This window comes from Eptatretus burgeri, chromosome 8 (assembly GCF_056783735.1).
Source record: "Eptatretus burgeri isolate ZD-2024b chromosome 8, Ebu_testis_v1, whole genome shotgun sequence".
In the NCBI taxonomy this organism is placed as follows: Eukaryota; Metazoa; Chordata; class Myxini; order Myxiniformes; family Myxinidae; genus Eptatretus; species Eptatretus burgeri.
In genome coordinates, this window is record NC_140968.1 from 1,050,138 (window position 1) to 1,068,324 (window position 18,187).

The following is an 18,187-nucleotide window of genomic DNA, read 5'->3' on the forward strand; positions in this document are numbered from 1 at the left end:
TTGATCGATTCAATGATAAACTTCAGATCTAAACACAGTCCAAACAGATATCGGTTAACAATGGACTTGATTGATTCAATGATAAACTTCAGATGTAAACACATTCCAAACAGATATCGGTTAACAATAGGTTTGATCGATTCAATGATAAACTTCAGATCTAAACACATTCCAAACAGATATCGGTTAACAATAGGTTTGATCGATTCAATGATAAACTTCAGATCTAAACACATTCCAAACAGATATCGGTTAACAATGGACTTGATTGATTCAATGATAAACTTCAGATCTAAACACAGTCCAAACAGATATCGGTTAACAATAGACTTGATCGATTCAATGATAAACTTCAGATCTAAACACATTCCAAACAGATATCGGTTAACAATAGACTTGATCGATTCAATGATAAACTTCAGATCTAAACACATTCCAAACAGATATCGGTTAACAATAGACTTGATTGATTCAATGATAAACTTCAGATGTAAACACATTCCAAACAGATATCGGTTAACAATAGGTTTGATCGATTCAATGATAAACTTCAGATCTAAACACATTCCAAACAGATATCGGTTAACAATGGGTTTGATTGATTAAATGATAAACTTCAGATCGAAACACTTTCCAAACAGATATCGGTTAACAATGGACTTGATTGATTCAATGATAAACTTCAGATGTAAACACAGTCCAAACAGATATCGGTTAACAATAGACTTGATTGATTCAATGATAAACTTCAGATGTAAACACAGTCCAAACAGATATCGGTTAACAATAGACTTGATTGATTCAATGATAAACTTCAGATCTAAACACATTCCAAACAGATATCGGTTAACAATAGACTTGATCGATTCAATGACAAACTTCAGATCTAAACACATTCCAAACAGATATCGGTTAACAATGGGTTTGATTGATTAAATGATAAACTTCAGATGTAAACACAGTCCAAACAGATATCGGTTAACAATGGACTTGATTGATTCAATGATAAACTTCAGATCTAAACACATTCCAAACAGATATCGGTTAACAATAGACTTGATTGATTCAATGATAAACTTCAGATGTAAACACATTCCAAACAGATATCGGTTAACAATGGACTTGATTGATTCAATGATAAACTTCAGATCTAAACACTTTCCAAACAGATATCGGTTAACAATGGACTTGATTGATTCAATGATAAACTTCAGATCTAAACACATTCCAAACAGATATCGGTTAACAATGGACTTGATTGGTTCAATGATAAACTTCAGACCTAAGCACAGTCCAAACAGATATCGGTTAACAATAGACTTGATCGATTCAATGATAAACTTCAGATGTTAACACAGTCCAAACAGATATGGGTTAACAATGGACTTGATCGATTCAATGATAAACTTCAGATGTAAACACAGTCCAAACAGATATCGGTTAACAATAGACTTGATTGATTCAATGATAAACTTCAGATGTAAACACAGTCCAAACAGATATCGGTTAACAATAGGTTTGATCGATTCAATGATAAACTTCAGATCTAAACACAGTCCAAACAGATATCGGTTAACAATAGGTTTGATTGATTCAATGATAAACTTCAGATGTAAACACAGTCCAAACAGATATCGGTTAACAATAGGTTTGATCGATTCAATGATAAACTTCAGATCTAAACACAGTCCAAACAGATATCGGTTAACAATAGGTTTGATTGATTCAATGATAAACTTCAGATGTAAACACATTCCAAACAGATATCGGTTAACAATAGGTTTGATCGATTCAATGATAAACTTCAGATCTAAACACAGTCCAAACAGATATCGGTTAACAATAGGTTTGATTGATTCAATGATAAACTTCAGATCTAAACACATTCCAAACAGATATCGGTTAACAATGGACTTGATTGATTCAATGATAAACTTCAGATCTTAACACATTCCAAACAGATATCGGTCAACAATAGGTTTGATCGATTCAAGAATAAACTTCAGATCTAAACACATTCCAAACAGATATCGGTTAACAATAGGTTTGATCGATTCAATGATAAACTTTAGATCTAAACACAGTCCAAACAGATACGGGTTAACAATAGACTTGATTGATTCAATGATAAACTTCAGATCTAAACACATTCCAAACAGATATGGGTTAACAATGGACTTGATTGATTCAATGATAAACTTCAGATCTAAACACATTCCAAACAGATATGGGTTAACAATAGACTTGATCGATTCAATGATAAACTTCAGATCTAAACACATTCCAAACAGATATCTGTTAACAATAGGTTTGATCGATTCAATGATAAACTTCAGATCGAAACACATTCCAAACAGATATCGGTTAACAATAGGTTTGATCGATTCAATGATAAACTTCAGATCTAAACACAGTCCAAACAGATATGGGTTAACAATAGACTTGATTGATTCAATGATAAACTTCAGATGTAAACACAGTCCAAACAGATATCGGTTAACAATAGGTTTGATCGATTCAATGATCAACTTCAGATCTAAACACATTCCAAACAGATCTGGGTTAACAATAGACTTGAGAGATTCAATGATAAACTTCAGATGTAAACAAAGTCCAAACAGATATCGGTTAACAATAGACTTGATTGATTCAATGATAAACTTCAGATCTAAACACATTCCAAACAGATATGGGTTAACAATAGAATTGATCGATTCAATGATAAACTTCAAATCTAAACACATTCCAAACAGATATCGGTTAACAATAGACTTGATTGATTCAATGATAAACTTCAGATCTAAACACATTCCAAACAGATATGGGTTAACAATAGACTTGATCGATTCAGTGATAAACTTCAGATCTAAACACATTCCAAACAGATATCGGTTAACAATAGACTTGATCGATTCAATGATAAACTTCAGATCTAAACACATTCCAAACAGATATCGGTTAACAATAGGTTTGATCGATTCAATGATAAACTTCAGATCTAAACACAGTCCAAACAGATATCGGTTAACAATAGACTTGATCGATTCCATGATAAACTTCAGATCTAAACACATTCCAAACAGATATCGGTTAACAATGGGTTTGATCGATTCAATGATAAACTTCAGATGTAAACACAGTCCAAACAAATATCGGTTAACAATAGGTTTGATCGATTCAATGATAAACTTCAGATGTAAACACAGTCCAAACAAATATCGGTTAACAATAGGTTTGATCGATTCAATGATAAACTTCAGATCTAAACACAGTCCAAACAGATATGGGTTAACAATAGACTTGATTGATTCAATGATAAACTTCAGATGTAAACACAGTCCAAACAGATATGGGTTAACAATAGACTTGATCGATTCAATGATAAACTTCAGATCTTAACACAGTCCAAACAGATACGGGTTAACAATAGACTTGATCGATTCAATGATAAACTTGAGATGTAAACACATTCCAAACAGATATGGGTTAACAATGGACTTGATTGATTTAATGATAAACTTCAGATGTAAACACATTCCAAACAGATATCGGTTAACAATAGACTTGATCGATTCAATGATAAACTTCAGATGCATACACATTCCAAACAGATATGGGTTAACAATATACTTGATCGATTCAATGATAAACTTCAGATGTAAACACATTCCAAACAGATATTGGTTAACAATGGTCTTGATTGATTAAATGATAAACTTCAGATGTAAACACATTCCAAACAGATATCGGTTAACAATAGGTTTGATCGATTCAATGATAAACTTCAGATCTAAACACATTCCAAACAGATATCGGTTAACAATGGACTTGATTGATTCAATGATAAACTTCAGATCTAAACACATTCCAAACAGATATGGGTGAACAATAGACTTGATCGATTCAATGATAAACTTCAGATGTAAACACATTCCAAACAGATATGGGTGAACAATGGACTTGATTGATTCAATGATAAACTTCAGATCTAAACACATTCCAAACAGATATCTGTTAACAATAGGTTTGATCGATTCAATGATAAACTTCAGATCGAAACACATTCCAAACAGATATCGGTGAACAATGGACTTGATTGATTCAATGATAAACCTCAGATGTAAACACAGTCCAAACAGATATCGGTTAACAATAGACTTGATTGATTCAATGATAAACTTCAGATGTAAACACAGTCCAAACAGATATCGGTTAACAATAGACTTGATTGATTCAATGATAAACTTCAGATCGAAACACATTCCAAACAGATATCGGTGAACAATGGACTTGATAGATTCAATGATAAACTTCAGATGTAAACACAGTCCAAACAGATATCGGTTAACAATAGACTTGATTGATTCAATGATAAACTTCAGATGTAAACACAGTCCAAACAGATATCGGTTAACAATAGGTTTGATCGATTCAATGATAAACTTCAGATGTAAACACAGTCCAAACAGATATCGGTTAACAATAGACTTGATTGATTCAATGATAAACTTCAGATGTAAACACAGTCCAAACAGATATCGGTTAACAATAGGTTTGATCGATTCAATGATAAACTTCAGATGTAAACACAGTCCAAACAGATATCGGTAAACAATAGACTTGATTGGTTCAATGATAAACTTCAGATCTTAACACATTCCAAACAGATATGGGTTAACAATAGACTTGATCGATTCAATGATAAACTTGAGATGTAAACACAGTCCAAACAGATATGGGTTAACAATGGACTTGATTGATTCCATGATAAACTTCAGATCTAAACACATTCCAAACAGATATCGGTTAACAATGGGTTTGATCGATTCAATGATAAACTTCAGATGTAAACACAGTCCAAACAAATATCGGTTAACAATAGGTTTGATCGATTCAATGATAAACTTCAGATGTAAACACAGTCCAAACAAATATCGGTTAACAATAGGTTTGATCGATTCAATGATAAACTTCAGATCTAAACACAGTCCAAACAGATATGGGTTAACAATAGACTTGATTGATTCAATGATAAACTTCAGATGTAAACACAGTCCAAACAGATATGGGTTAACAATAGACTTGATCGATTCAATGATAAACTTCAGATCTTAACACAGTCCAAACAGATACGGGTTAACAATAGACTTGATCGATTCAATGATAAACTTGAGATGTAAACACAGTCCAAACAGATATGGGTTAACAATGGACTTGATTGATTTAATGATAAACTTCAGATGTAAACACATTCCAAACAGATATCGGTTAACAATAGGTTTGATCGATTCAATGATAAACTTGAGATGTAAACACAGTCCAAACAGATATCGGTTAACAATATACTTGATCGATTCAATGATAAACTTCAGATGTAAACACATTCCAAACAGATATGGGTTAACAATATACTTGATCGATTCAATGATAAACTTCAGATGTAAACACAGTCCAAACAGATATCGGTTAACAATAGGTTTGATCGATTCAATGATAAACCTCAGATGTAAACACAGTCCAAAGAAATATCGGTTAACAATAGACTTGATTGATTCAATGATAAACTTCAGATCTAAACACAGTCCAAACAGATATGGGTTAACAATAGACTTGATTGATTCAATGATAAACTTCAGATCTAAACACATTCCAAACAGATATCGGTTAACAATAGGTTTGATCGATTCAATGATAAACTTCAGATCGAAACACATTCCAAACAGATATCGGTTAACAATAGGTTTGATCGATTCAATGATAAACTTCAGATCTAAACACAGTCCAAACAGATATGGGTTAACAATAGACTTGATTGATTCAATGATAAACTTCAGATGTAAACACAGTCCAAACAGATATCGGTTAACAATAGGTTTGATCGATTCAATGATAAACTTCAGATCTAAACACATTCCAAACAGATATCGGTGAACAATAGACTTGATCGATTCAATGATAAACTTCAGATGTAAACACAGTCCAAACAGATATCGGTTAACAATGGACTTGATCGATTCAGTGATAAACTTCAGATCTAAACACATTCCAAACAGATATCGGTTAACAATAGACTTGATCGATTCAATGATAAACTTCAGATCTAAACACATTCCAAACAGATATCGGTTAACAATAGACTTGATTGATTCAATGATAAACTTCAGATCTAAACACAGTCCAAACAGATATGGGTTAACAATAGACTTGATTGATTCAATGATAAACTTCAGATCTAAACACAGTCCAAACAGATATCGGTTAACAATAGGTTTGATCGATTCAATGATAAACTTCAGATCTAAACACAGTCCAAACAGATATCGGTTAACAATAGACTTGATCGATTCAATGATAAACTTCAGATCTAAACACATTCCGAACAGATATCGGTTAACAATAGGTTTGATCGATTCAATGATAAACTTCAGATGAAAACACATTCCAAACAGATATCGGTTAACAATAGGTTTGATCGATTCAATGATAAACTTCAGATCTAAACACATTCCAAACAGATATCGGTTAACAATAGGTTTGATCGATTCAATGATAAACTTCAGATCTAAACACAGTCCAAACAGATATGGGTTAACAATAGACTTGATTGATTCAATGATAAACTTCAGATGTAAACACAGTCCAAACAGATATGGGTTAACAATAGACTTGATCGATTCAATGATAAACTTCAGATCTTAACACAGTCCAAACAGATATGGGTTAACAATAGACTTGATTGATTCAATGATAAACTTCAGATGCATACACATTCCAAACAGATATCGGTTAACAATGTACTTGATCGATTCAATGATAAACTTCAGATGTAAACACATTCCAAACAGATATCGGTTAACAATAGGTTTGATCGATTCAATGATAAACTTGAGATGTAAACACAGTCCAAACAGATATGGGTTAACAATAGACTTGATTGATTCAATGATAAACTTCAGATGCATACACATTCCAAACAGATATCGGTTAACAATATACTTGATCGATTCAATGATAAACTTCAGATGTAAACACAGTCCAAACAGATATCGGTTAACAATAGGTTTGATCGATTCAATGATAAACCTCAGATGTAAACACAGTCCAAAGAAATATCGGTTAACAATAGACTTGATTGATTCAATGATAAACTTCAGATCTAAACACAGTCCAAACAGATATGGGTTAACAATAGACTTGATTGATTCAATGATAAACTTCAGATGTAAACACAGTCCAAACAGATATCGGTTAACAATAGACTTGATCGATTCAATGATAAACTTCAGATGTAAACACATTCCAAACAGATATGGGTTAACAATATACTTGATCGATTCAATGATAAACTTCAGATGTAAACACAGTCCAAACAGATATCGGTTAACAATAGGTTTGATCGATTCAATGATAAACCTCAGATGCAAACACAGTCCAAACAAATATCGGTTAACAATAGACTTGATTGATTCAATGATAAACTTCAGATCTAAACACAGTCCAAACAGATATGGGTTAACAATGGACTTGATTGATAAAATGATAAACTTCAGATGTAAACACAGTCCAAACAGATATCGGTAAACAATAGACTTGATTGATTCAATAATAAACTTCAGATCTAAACACAGTCCAAACAGATATCGGGTAACAATAGACTTGATCGATTCAATGATAAACTTCAGATCTAAACACATTCCAAACAGATATCGGATAACAATGGACTTGATTGATTCAATGATAAACTTCAGATGTAAACACAGTCCAAACAGATATGGGTTAACAATAGACATGATTGATTCAATGATAAACTTCAGATGTAAACACAGTCCAAACAGATATCGGTTAACAATAGGTTTGATCGATTCAATGATAAACTTCAGATCTAAACACAGTCCAAACAGATATCGGTTAACAATGGACTTGATTGATAAAATGATAAACTTCAGATCTAAACACAGTCCAAACAGATATCGGTTATCAATAGGTTTGATCGATTCAATAATAAACTTCAGATCGAAACACATTACAAACAGATATCGGTTAACAATAGACTTGATTGATTCAATGATAAACTTCAGATCTAAACACAGTCCAAACAGATATCGGGTAACAATAGACTTGATCGATTCAATGATAAACTTCAGATCTAAACACATTCCAAACAGATATTGGTTAACAATGGTCTTGATTGATTAAATGATAAACTTCAGATCTAAACACATTCCAAACAGATATCGGTTAACAATAGGTTTGATCGATTCAATGATAAACTTCAGATGAAAACACATTCCAAACAGATATCGGTTAACAATAGGTTTGATCGATTCAATGATAAACTTCAGATCTAAACACATTCCAAACAGATATGGGTTAACAATGGACTTGATTGATTCAATGATAAACTTCAGATCTAAACACATTCCAAACAGATATGGGTTAACAATAGACTTGATCGATTCAATGATAAACTTCAGATGTAAACACAGTCCAAACAGATATCGGTTAACAATAGGTTTGATCGATTCAATGATAAACTTCAGATCTAAACACATTCCAAACAGATATGGGTTAACAATGGACTTGATTGATTCAATGATAAACTTCAGATCTAAACACATTCCAAACAGATATCGGTTAACAATAGGTTTGATCGATTCAATGATAAACTTCAGATGTAAACACAGTCCAAACAGATATCGGTTAACAATAGACTTGATTGATTCAATGATAAACTTCAGATCTAAACACAGTCCAAACAGATATCGGTTAACAATAGACTTGATTGATTCAATGATAAACTTCAGATGTAAACACAGTCCAAACAGATATGGGTTAACAATAGACATGATTGATTCAATGATAAACTTCAGATGTAAACACAGTCCAAACAGATATCGGTTAACAATAGGTTTGATCGATTCAATGATAAACTTCAGATCTAAACACAGTCCAAACAGATATCGGTTAACAATGGACTTGATTGATAAAATGATAAACTTCAGATCTAAACACAGTCCAAACAGATATCGGTTATCAATAGGTTTGATCGATTCAATAATAAACTTCAGATCGAAACACATTACAAACAGATATCGGTTAACAATAGACTTGATTGATTCAATGATAAACTTCAGATCTAAACACAGTCCAAACAGATATCGGGTAACAATAGACTTGATCGATTCAATGATAAACTTCAGATCTAAACACATTCCAAACAGATATTGGTTAACAATGGTCTTGATTGATTAAATGATAAACTTCAGATCTAAACACAGTCCAAACAGATATCGGTTAACAATAGACTTGATTGATTCAATGATAAACTTCAGATCTAAACACAGTCCAAACAGATATCGGTTAACAATAGACATGATTGATTCAATGATAAACTTCAGATGTAAACACAGTCCAAACAGATATCGGTTAACAATAGGTTTGATCGATTCAATGATAAACTTCAGATCTAAACACAGTCCAAACAGATATCGGTTAACAATAGACTTGATTGATTCAATGATAAACTTCAGATGTAAACACAGTCCAAACAGATATCGGTTAACAATAGACTTGATTGATTCAATGATAAACTTCAGATCTAAACACAGTCCAAACAGATATCGGTTAACAATAGGTTTGATCGATTCAATGATAAACTTCAGATCGAAACACATTACAAACAGATATCGGTTAACAATAGACTTGATTGATTCAATGATAAACTTCAGATCTAAACACAGTCCAAACAGATATCGGGTAACAATAGACTTGATCGATTCAATGATAAACTTCAGATCTAAACACATTCCAAACAGATATCGGATAACAATGGACTTGATTGATTCAATGATAAACTTCAGATGTAAACACAGTCCAAACAGATATGGGTTAACAATAGACATGATTGATTCAATGATAAACTTCAGATGTAAACACAGTCCAAACAGATATCGGTTAACAATAGGTTTGATCGATTCAATGATAAACTTCAGATCTAAACACAGTCCAAACAGATATCGGATAACAATGGACTTGATTGATAAAATGATAAACTTCAGATCTAAACACAGTCCAAACAGATATCGGTTATCAATAGGTTTGATCGATTCAATAATAAACTTCAGATCGAAACACATTACAAACAGATATCGGTTAACAATAGACTTGATTGATTCAATGATAAACTTCAGATCTAAACACAGTCCAAACAGATATCGGGTAACAATAGACTTGATCGATTCAATGATAAACTTCAGATCTAAACACATTCCAAACAGATATTGGTTAACAATGGTCTTGATTGATTAAATGATAAACTTCAGATGTAAACACATTCCAAACAGATATCGGTTAACAATAGGTTTGATCGATTCAATGATAAACTTCAGATCTAAACACATTCCAAACAGATATCGGTTAACAATAGGTTTGATCGATTCAATGATAAACTTCAGATCTAAACACATTCCAAACAGATATGGGTTAACAATGGACTTGATTGATTCAATGATAAACTTCAGATCTAAACACATTCCAAACAGATATGGGTTAACAATAGACTTGATCGATTCAATGATAAACTTCAGATGTAAACACAGTCCAAACAGATATCGGTTAACAATAGGTTTGATCGATTCAATGATAAACTTCAGATCTAAACACATTCCAAACAGATATGGGTTAACAATATACTTGATTGATTCAATGATAAACTTCAGATCTAAACACATTCCAAACAGATATCTGTTAACAATAGGTTTGATCGATTCAATGATAAACTTCAGATCTAAACACAGTCCAAACAGATATGGGTTAACAATAGACTTGATTGATTCAATGATAAACTTCAGATCTAAACACAGTCCAAACAGATATCGGTTAACAATAGACTTGATTGATTCAATGATAAACTTCAGATGTAAACACAGTCCAAACAGATATGGGTTAACAATAGACATGATTGATTCAATGATAAACTTCAGATCTAAACACATTCCAAACAGATATCGGTTAACAATAGGTTTGATCGATTCAATGATAAACTTCAGATCTAAACACAGTCCAAACAGATATCGGTTAACAATGGACTTGATTGATAAAATGATAAACTTCAGATCTAAACACAGTCCAAACAGATATCGGTTATCAATAGGTTTGATCGATTCAATAATAAACTTCAGATCGAAACACATTACAAACAGATATCGGTTAACAATAGACTTGATTGATTCAATGATAAACTTCAGATCTAAACACAGTCCAAACAGATATCGGGTAACAATAGACTTGATCGATTCAATGATAAACTTCAGATCTAAACACATTCCAAACAGATATTGGTTAACAATGGTCTTGATTGATTAAATGATAAACTTCAGATCTAAACACATTCCAAACAGATATCGGTTAACGATAGGTTTGATCGATTCAATGATAAACTTCAAATGTAAACACATTCCAAACAGATATCGGTTAACAATAGGTTTGATCGATTCAATGATAAACTTCAGATCTAAACACATTCCAAACAGATATCGGTTAACAATAGGTTTGATCGATTCAATGATAAACTTCAGATCTAAACACAGTCCAAACAGATATGGGTTAACAATAGACTTGATTGATTCAATGATAAACTTCAGATGTAAACACAGTCCAAACAGATATGGGTTAACAATAGACTTGATCGATTCAATGATAAACTTCAGATCTAAACACAGTCCAAACAGATATCTGTTAACAATAGGTTTGATCGATTCAATGATAAACTTCAGATCGAAACACATTCCAAACAGATATCGGTGAACAATAGACTTGATTGATTCAATGATAAACTTCAGATCTAAACACAGTCCAAACAGATATCGGTTAACAATAGGTTTGATCGATTCAATGATAAACTTCAGATGTAAACACATTCCAAACAGATATCGGTTAACAATAGGTTTGATCGATTCAATGATAAACTTCAGATCTAAACACAGTCCAAACAGATATCGGTTAACAATAGACTTGATTGATTCAATGATAAACTTCAGATGTAAACACAGTCCAAACAGATATCGGTTAACAATAGGTTTGATCGATTCAATGATAAACTTCAGATGTAAACACAGTCCAAACAGATATCGGTAAACAATAGACTTGATTGGTTCAATGATAAACTTCAGATCTTAACACAGTCGAAACAGATATCGGTTAACAATAGACTTGATTGATTCAATGATAAACTTCAGATCGAAACACATTCCAAACAGATATCGGTGAACAATGGACTTGATAGATTCAATGATAAACTTCAGATGTAAACACAGTCCAAACAGATATCGGTTAACAATAGACTTGATTGATTCAATGATAAACTTCAGATGTAAACACAGTCCAAACAGATATCGGTTAACAATAGGTTTGATCGATTCAATGATAAACTTCAGATGTAAACACAGTCCAAACAGATATCGGTTAACAATAGGTTTGATCGATTCAATGATAAACCTCAGATGTAAACACAGTCCAAACAGATACGGGTTAACAATAGACTTGATTGATTCAATGATAAACTTCAGATGTAAACACAGTCCAAACAGATATCGGTTAACAATAGGTTTGATCGATTCAATGATAAACTTCAGATGTAAACACAGTCCAAACAGATATCGGTAAACAATAGACTTGATTGGTTCAATGATAAACTTCAGATCTTAACACAGTCGAAACAGATATCGGTTAACAATAGACTTGATTGATTCAATGATAAACTTCAGATCTTAACACATTCCAAACAGATATCGGTTAACAATAGACTTGATCGATTCAATGATAAACTTGAGATGTAAACACAGTCCAAACAGATATGGGTTAACAATGGACTTGATTGATTCCATGATAAACTTCAGATCTAAACACATTCCAAACAGATATCGGTTAACAATAGGTTTGATCGATTCAATGATAAACTTCAGATGTAAACACAGTCCAAACAAATATCGGTTAACAATAGGTTTGATCGATTCAATGATAAACTTCAGATGTAAACACAGTCCAAACAGATATCGGTTAACAATAGGTTTGATCGATTCAATGATAAACTTCAGATCTAAACACAGTCCAAACAGATATGGGTTAACAATAGACTTGATTGATTCAATGATAAACTTCAGATGTAAACACAGTCCAAACAGATATGGGTTAACAATAGACTTGATCGATTCAATGATAAACTTCAGATGTAAACACATTCCAAACAGATATGGGTTAACAATAGACTTGATCGATTCAATGATAAACTTGAGATGTAAACACAGTCCAAACAGATATGGGTTAACAATGGACTTGATTGATTTAATGATAAACTTCAGATGTAAACACATTCCAAACAGATATCGGTTAACAATAGGTTTGATCGATTCAATGATAAACTTGAGATGTAAACACAGTCCAAACAGATATGGGTTAACAATAGACTTGATTGATTCAATGATAAACTTCAGATGCATACACATTCCAAACAGATATCGGTTAACAATGTACTTGATCGATTCAATGATAAACTTCAGATGTAAACACATTCCAAACAGATATGGGTTAACAATAGGTTTGATCGATTCAATGATAAACCTCAGATGTAAACACAGTCCAAACAAATATCGGTTAACAATAGACTTGATTGATTCAATGATAAACTTCAGATCTAAACACAGTCCAAACAGATATGGGTTAACAATAGACTTGATTGATTCAATGATAAACTTCAGATCTAAACACGTTCCAAACAGATATGGGTTAACAATGGACTTGATTGATTTAATGATAAACTTCAGATGTAAACACATTCCAAACAGATATCGGTTAACAATAGGTTTGATCGATTCAATGATAAACTTGAGATGTAAACACAGTCCAAACAGATATGGGTTAACAATAGACTTGATTGATTCAATGATAAACTTCAGATGCATACACATTCCAAACAGATATGGATTAACAATATACTTGATCGATTCAATGATAAACTTCAGATGTAAACACAGTCCAAACAGATATCGGTTAACAATAGGTTTGATCGATTCAATGATAAACCTCAGATGTAAACACAGTCCAAAGAAATATCGGTTAACAATAGACTTGATTGATTCAATGATAAACTTCAGATCTAAACACAGTCCAAACAGATATGGGTTAACAATAGACTTGATTGATTCAATGATAAACTTCAGATCTAAACACAGTCCAAACAGATATCGGTTAACAATAGGTTTGATCGATTCAATGATAAACTTCAGATCTAAACACAGTCCAAACAGATATCGGTTAACAATAGACTTGATCGATTCAATGATAAACTTCAGATCTAAACACATTCCAAACAGATATTGGTTAACAATGGTCTTGATTGATTAAATGATAAACTTCAGATCTAAACACATTCCAAACAGATATCGGTTAACGATAGGTTTGATCGATTCAATGATAAACTTCAAATGTAAACACATTCCAAACAGATATCGGTTAACAATAGGTTTGATCGATTCAATGATAAACTTCAGATCTAAACACAGTCCAAACAGATATCGGTTAACAATAGACTTGATCGATTCAATGATAAACTTCAGATCTAAACACAGTCCAAACAGATATCGGGTAACAATAGGTTTGATCGATTCAATGATAAACTTCAGATCTAAACACAGTCCAAACAGATATCGGTTAACAATAGGTTTGATCGATTCAATGATAAACCTGCAGGAGAAGAGGTTCTTGGAAAAGCCAGCCACGACTCCACAAGTGTGGAAGAGGAAACTTGATGTGGCGTTTTGTGATCTATTTCTTCCAACAAACAAGGGTCAGGCAAATAGATGACTCATCACACAACAAGCTGTCACTATAATCATTAACGTGCTCTGGACTCCCTTCTGCAAAACAATGTTTTTTGCCCACTTACTTTGGAGCACAGGGACTCTATACGTCACTGAATACGCATTGTACCAATAAAGAAGTTTCAAGGATGCCATCATAGATGACAATAGAAAACAATGCCATCAAACATGACACACACACAACAATGCAATCAAAGATGACAAACACATTGCCAGCAAACATGACAAACACAGCAAGAAAAAGAGCAAGCAGATATTGCAGACCCGCACCCGGACAAAAAAAAAAGTGTATTTTGTGTGGTGTTTGTGTACTGGAGGTTACATAATTAATAATATGTATGTATGTAGTTTCGTATGTATGTGGTTATGTATGTATGTGGTTATGTACATAGTTATGTATGTATGTGGTTATGTATGTATGTCGTTTTGTATGTATGTATGTGGTTATGTATGTATGTGTGTAGTTATGTATGTGGTTATGTATGTATGTGGTTATGTATGTATGTGGTTATGTATGTATGTATGCAGTTAAATATGTATGTGGTTATGTATGTAGTTTTGTATGTATGTAGTTATGTATGTATGTGGTTATGTATGTATGTGTGTAGTTTTGTATGTTTGTAGTTATGCATGTATGTGTGTAGTTATGTATGTATGTATGTAGTTATGTATGTATGTGTGTGGTTATGTATGTATGTGTGTAGTTATGTATGTATGTATGTAGTTATGTATGTATGTGTGTGGTTATGTATGTATGTAGTTTTGTATGTATGTAGTTATGTATGTAGTTATGTATGTAGTTATGTATGTATGTATGTATGTAGTTATGTATGTATGTAGTTATGTATGTATGTGTGTAGTTATGTATGTATGTATGTGGTTATGTATGTATGTGTGTAGTTTTGTATGTTTGTAGTTATGTATGTATGTATGTATGTATGCAGTTATGTATGTATGTAGTTATGTATGTATGTAGTTATGTATGTAGTTATGTATGTATGTAGTTATGTATGTATGTATGTAGTTATGTATGTATGTAGTTATGTATGTATGTAGTTATGTATGTATGTAGTTATGTATGTATGTAGTTATGTATGTATGTATGTATGTATGTAGTTATGTATGTATGTATGTGGTTATGTATGTATGTAGTTTTGTATGTATGTAGTTATGTATGTATGTATGTAGTTATGTATGTAGTTATGTATGTATGTATGTGGTTATGTATGTATGTAGTTATGTATGTATGTAGTTATGTATGTATGTAGTTATGTATGTATGTATGTATGTATGTAGTTATGTATGTATGTATGTGGTTATGTATGTATGTAGTTTTGTATGTATGTAGTTATGTATGTAGTTATGTATGTATGTAGCTATGTATGTATGTAGTTATGTATGTATGTATGTGGTTATGTATGTATGTAGTTTTGTATGTATGTAGTTATGTATTTAGTTATGTATGTATGTATGTAGTTATGTATGTATGTAGTTATGTATGTGTGTGTGTAGTTATGTATGTATGTGGTTATGTATGTATTGTGACGTCCAAAGGACTTGAACAGTCCCGCCAACGTCGAATGAGCCGAAACGATGGAGGCGGTTTATTTTTTATAACCCAAAGATGGCGGTTTTAATCGCTCTACAGCAAACGGGACGAGGAAGGTGGCACAAGTCGCTTTTCACTGAGTTAATAATGTTTATTTCTCTAACCAGAAATAATAACAAGACTCGGCAAGAGGAGGGATCCGGGACGATTCGACGGGATGGTGGTGTGGGTTCGGGGGTGGGGAAAACACAAACAATTCCAATGGATAAACAAATCTCAAACCCTCTAAGGCACCAGGTACACACACACACACACACACACACACACACACACACACACACACACACACACACACACACACACACACACACACACACACACACACACACACACACACACACACACACACACACAGTAGCTGGTCCTGGTGGTCAGGCTGGCCCGTGGTGTAAACGCAACAGTCCCTGGATTGGCGTCGGACGAGCTGGCGTTGTGCTCGTCAGGGGCAGGAGACACCGTGGTGCTGTTGACCTCCTGGTGTCGGCCCAAGTCCGCTCACAGCCGCCAGGGAGCCAGTTCTGGCGCCAAGATGCGAGTAGGAGATGGAGGCAGGTCCGCCCGCCGTTCGGCCCCATACTCCGAGCCAGCAGAACCCCAGAGCCAACTGAGGTGAGGCACGAGGCACAGCAAGGCCACGAGACACGACGAATCGAGGAACGAACCAGCGCAATAAGAGAGCACGGTCCGAGACCCACAGCCTCGATAAGACGGTTTCTTTTTAATCAATCTTCTTCTTTTTCTTCTTTTCCCCGAACAGAACCTTTTTATCCTCGAGTCCTCGTCACTTCCAATCGAGCCGTTTTTATTGGCCCTCCGCCGTCGCCTTCCGCCAATCGTGATCACGGGGCGGAGCCATCCGCAGCACTGTCCTATTACGTCACGGCAAGCCTCCAGGGAATACTAAAAGGGTTTACGCAGACACACTTACCCTATCCCGTATCCCTATCTAATTACGTGACAATTAACATTCCCCCCTTGAAGAAATGGACATTTACTAGACAACTTATCACCACTGAATTGCTACTTATTACATGGAGATCCTGGTACAACTCGAACAGCATGGCATACCTAATTAAACATCCTAATTACCCTTTGAATGCAAACCCCCCCCCCCCTCAGACGAAACAGTATGTATGTAGTTATGTATGTATGTGGTTATGTATGTATGTTTGTAGTTATGTATGTATGTGGTTATGTATGTATGTATGTATGTAGTTATGTATGTATGTGGTCATGTATGTATGTGGTTATGTATGTATGTAGTTATGTATGTATGTGGTTATGTATGTATGTATGTAGTTATGTATGTATGTGGTTATGTATGTATGTGGTTATGTATGTATGTGGTTATGTATGTATGTATGTAGTTATGTATGTATGTGGTTATGTATGTATGTGGTTATGTATGTATGTATGTAGTTATGTATGTATGTGGTTATGTATGTATGTAGTTTTGTATGTATGTAGTTATGTATGTATGTGGTTATGTATGTATGTGGTTATGTATGTATGTGGTTATGTATGTATGTAGTTATGTATGTATGTGGTTATGTATGTATGTGTGTAGTTATGTATGTATGTGGTAATGTATGTATGTGTGTAGTTATGTATGTATGTAGTTATGTATGTGGTTATGTATGTATGTGTGTAGTTATGTATGTATGTAGTTATGTATGTGGTTATGTATGTATGTGTGTAGTTA

At 33.3% G+C, this 18,187-nt stretch overlaps 1 protein-coding gene across 1 annotated transcript in view; it reads right to left on the minus strand.

Moving 5' to 3' along the window:
* LOC147020899 (solute carrier family 23 member 3-like) overlaps window positions 1–14,829 on the minus strand; it is a 47,064-nt gene extending 32,235 nt beyond the window's left edge. Inside the window, exon 1 of the mRNA XM_085890537.1 lies at window positions 14,740–14,829. The gene's annotated coding sequence lies outside the window, so the exon portion shown is untranslated. The remainder of the gene's footprint in view (window positions 1–14,739) is intronic.
* Between the last annotated feature and the right edge of the window lie 3,358 nt (window positions 14,830–18,187).